Raw genomic sequence first — 4,861 nt, forward strand, 5'->3', positions numbered from 1 at the left:
ATAAAGTTGTCCATTATCTGATGGTTAAACAGAATATAGTATACCCATATAGTCACATAATGGGCTACTTACTTAATCCTGAAAACTATGACTGGTGCACACCTGTTTCCAGGTATTCATTTTGTTGGACTGCCAGCTGGTTTTTCTAGAGCATGACCTCATTTCAATTCTCCCCTGCAAGTACCATACTTCGGGTAATACATTTGTGAATACTGGCATACAGCCCCGTATTTGTTTACTTTTGTACATTTATAAATTAGTTCTAGTATCCACCTGTGAGAAAGAATATGTATCCTTTGTCTCTTGGGCCTGCCTTACTTGATTGAACGTAATTTTTTTCAGGTCCATCCATTTCTTTTATTTTTTAAAAAAGTATTTTTATTATCTTTAAGTAGTTGTAAAAAGGAGTTGCCATTTTAAAAATAGTATATGGATACATACAACACATCTTGTTTGGTGTCACTCCCTTTCACATTCTTACCCGTCCCTCCCAGTCCTCTCCCCACATTTCCCTTGCTATTCTTTTTCTTTTTCTGTTTTAAATTTGTTAGAAAGGTGATGAACAGGGGGAATACAGTTGGGTTCACCCATTCCTTTGCAAATGATGTAATATCATTCTTCCTAATGGATGGGTACAATTCATGGTCTACCCATGCTACATTGTGTTGATTCATTCATCCATTGAAGGGCCTCCGGGCTGTTTCCATACCTTGGCTGTGGTGAATTAGCACAACCACAAACATGACTATGAAAGTGCTCCGTTGTGTCCTGATTTATAATCTTTTGGATAAATACCCAAGACTGCTAGCAATGGGTCCTAGAGTACTTCTACATTTAGGGATTTTTGTTTGTTTGTTTTGAGGAATCTCCATCCTGCCTTCCATAGTGGTTGCAGTAGCTTCCATTCCCACCAACAATGTATCAGGGTTCCTTTTCTTATGCCCACATCTGCATCAGGATCTGTTCTTTGTTTTTTTTTTTTTTGAGGATTGTGGGGCCTGAACTCTGGGCCTGGGCGCTGTCCCTCAGCTCTTCAGCTCAAGGCTAGAGCTCTACCACTTGAGCCACAGCGCCACTTCCAGCTTTTTTCTTTTTTGCTTATGTGGTGCTGAGGAATCGAACCCAGGGCCTCAGGCATGCAAGGCAAGCACTCTACCACTGAGCCACCTTCCCAGCCCAGCATCTGTTCTTTGTATCCTCGATACCTCATCGCTTTCTGGTGCTGACAGATTTGCATAGTGAACTGGTGACTTGCTTTACAAATTTTTATTTTATTACAGTTATGTGAGTGCGGCATTGAGTAGTTGTTACCCCCTCCTTTGTTGTTCTCCAACTATCCCTTCCTTCCCCCACTCCCCCCCCCCAAATTGGTCAGTTCGTTTCTGACATAGTGTCTTGTGAGTGTCGTTGTTGCCATGGGTCACCCTGTGTCCTTCTTTCAGCGTTTGGTTATTCCCCTTCCCTTCCCCAAAGCAGATAAATGGATATACAAGGCAGAGGGTACCAGAATCAAAGATAGTGATTGCCAGGGATAAATCAGGGGAGAAAGAAAAATGAAATAAAGTAAGAAGAAAGAACTCGGTACAGTACAAGACTAGCAACCAAAAAAAAAAAAGACCTGTTGTTCTATAGTCTTTTAAAAAAGGTGATGTATAATTCTGAATGGGCCTTCGCCCCGCAGTGAGTGAAAACATATCCATTTTGTGAAGTTTGCTAGAATCTTCCCAGTACAGAAGCATATTTCCTGAGCTACCACTATTCTTTTTTTTTTTTATAGTGTACAGAAGGGTCACAGTTACACGAGCAAGGTCATGAGTACATTTCCTATCTCGTTGTTACCTCCTTTGTTTATCCCCTACCGTTCCTCCCCTCCGATCTCCCCAACTCCTCCCTTCCTCCCTCCTTCCCCAAGTTGTAAAGCTGGTTTTCAACATAGTGTCTTGTACATCTCATTGTTACAATGGGCCCACCTGTATCCTTATTTCAGCATTTTGTTATTTCCCTTCCTCTCCCCAAATTAGAAAAATGTATATACAAGATGCAGGGCACCAACATGCTACCACTATTCTTTAATGCAGGTATTTTGGCAGTGTGTAGATACTCTGTGTATGATGTGCAGGAATTGCGACATCAGCTAAATTGGGAGGATAGCATTCCGGGACCATCAGTCACTGCGTGCTAATTGCACAAGGTAACAGCCACCTGAGGCAGGAATAAATTATGCTCAATTGTTAAGGACAATTATGTGCCTTATCAGCTGGTCAGCAACGAGAGAGGAAAATATATGGACCATTAATCTGTGTGCAAGCAGCTGTTCTGATGGTCCTTTGAGGACCCAAGCGAGAGACCTCTTGATCTACCTTGTCAATTATCAGCCAATTAAAAACAACTTCACTGGCGTCTTCTGGATAGCAGCTTATTCTATTTTTTTAAAAAAGGAGAATATTAGTCTAGATAAAACAATGTTCAGCACCTCTACTCTTTACATTTTCTTATATCCTAGAATTGAAGCATTTTAAGGAGAAAAACAACCAAAGATGGGAGATTCTTCAAGTCATCCAAAAGCCTTTATCTTTTGTTTTCCTGTATCTGTGATTTGTTTGCTTTCTTTCCCAGCCTCTATGCTAAGAATACAAGAGATCCGCTCAAAATGTAAACAAATAAATTTCCCCCCCCCCAAAAAACAAATGGTGGGAAAAATACAGGTGAGAGAAAAAAGAATGAAGTTAGAGATTTAGGTGGCCAAATTCATTCTCAGAAGCACTGTATATTTTCTAGATCCAAGTTTTTCCCAATCACATTTTATGAAGTTTGCCACACACTTATGTAATTTTATACTAGCAAAAACAAGGACAAGAAATGATTCATACTGTCTTTGTGATGAAAACCATCCATAGGCAAAAAACACAATTCCTAATTCTGTCACTGGAAAGAAATTCATCACCCAGAGCTTGTGGTATTCTGTAAATCACACTGTCATTCCTACCCTGATCCATGAATACCGAGAGCGTTATGATTCTGTGTGTGTGTGTGTGTGTGTTGTGTGCACACATGTGCACGTGCATGCATGTGTGCTGGTCCTAGGGTTTGAACTCAGGGCCTGGGCTTTGTCTCTGAGCTTCTTTTGCTGGAGGCTAGCACTGTACCACTTGAACCACAGCACCACTTCTGGCTTTTTGGTGATTAACTGGCTATAAGAGTCTCATGGGCTTTTCCTTCCTGGGCTGGCTTCAGATCTCAGTCCCCCACCCCCACTCCCCAGAAGCTAGGATTACAGGCGTGAGCCATTAACTGGTGCCTGTTGATTTTCCAGTTATTTTTATTCTTAGAGTATCAGTCAGGAGATGACAGAGTACCAAAAAGTTATGAGTGCAATGATTGGTTCCGAGGGACACTTGGGAGGTGGATCATGTTTTCTCTAGAGCAAGAGATTGGAAGGAAAAAAAAACCCGGATGATGAATGTTGATTAAGAATTACTGGGGAAATAGGAGCTCAGGGAAGGATTGATAGTTTTTCATGCAGGAAGACCCTGAACATCACACAGATAGAAGCTAAATCCAGGGTCTGGACCACTTTCTTGCTGACTCGTCTTGAAGAGAACTTGAGTGTTTTCAGAATTTGTCAGCAGGAGCTGGTTGGGTGTTTGGATGTGAAGAACTGGCAGAAATTGGTAAGATGCTTTGCAATCACACGCCTGGTTTCTGGGCACAAAGGAAAGATGCTGCCTCTCAGTCTTTTTGTAGGTAGATTTGGGATGATGGGACCAATGCAGGACACTGCGGGTAGAAAGGGACAGTAGACTATTTTTTTTTGATACCCTCAAGGAACCACATGATGGAAGAGAGGTCTCTGTTTCTGAAAACAGCACAACTAGTGCAAATCCGGTCGTGGTGTGAGCTAGAGGGAACTTTTTCTAATGCTGCTAATTGCAAGGGAAGTTCTATTATTAATGAAGAAATGGATGGCCAGATTAATTGGGCCTCTTTATTTTTTAATACATGCACTCACATGAACATTATCACACTTATTTGAGTGCAATGTGGTTCCACACTTATTTTAAATTTTATTCCTTCTATAATGACGAGAGTTGTTTTGTGCTGTCAATATGTGAGATATATTTGGTTCAACCCTGGGCCTGTCTTTATTGTTTACTGTCTGTATACAGCTGCTGGCCACTTGGATCTTGTGGTCTCAGAACATTTCTGTGTTCCTCAGTTCTTTTCCTAAGTAAAGGTAACAATACCAATCATATCCTCATTATAAAATGAAGTATATGTATATAGTGTTTAGGGTCCAATTAAAGTTCAACGTATATTAAGCAGTATCAGTGGGCCTGGGAAGGTGGCTCAGTGGTAGAGCGCTTGCCTTGCATGCATGAGGTCCTGAGTTTGATTCCTCAGCACCACATAAGCAAAAAGAAAAGAGCCGGAAGTGGCGCTGTGGCTCACGTGGTAGAGTGCTAGCCTTGAGCTGAAGAGCTGAGGGACAGTGCCCAGGCCCATGACCGGACCACCCAAAAATAAAAAAAAAAAACAAGCAGTATCATTATTCCTGAATGACTCTTGTGAGATTTTTATTTTTTATGATCAATCCTATCCATTTATTTTCTCCATTTAAAATGTATATGTGCATGCATGTATGTATATGGACATTTTAATACTCCACTATCACCTTCTACCCAGATGGGAAGTTATCTCTTTGACTGATGGTGGTGAATAAATGGCTTGGTAGCCAACAGCAAGAATTGGGAGAGTCACAGGACACACAAGGCTTTTGGCTTGCCTGGCAGTTTCTACAGTGACTTTCTTCCCCGCTTCCCTCCCTCCCTCCCTCGCTGCCTGCCTGTCCCCCGGAGCTAGG

Source organism: Dipodomys ordii, unplaced genomic scaffold (assembly GCF_000151885.1).
Source record: "Dipodomys ordii isolate 6190 unplaced genomic scaffold, Dord_2.0 Scaffold18, whole genome shotgun sequence".
In the NCBI taxonomy this organism is placed as follows: Eukaryota; Metazoa; Chordata; class Mammalia; order Rodentia; family Heteromyidae; genus Dipodomys; species Dipodomys ordii.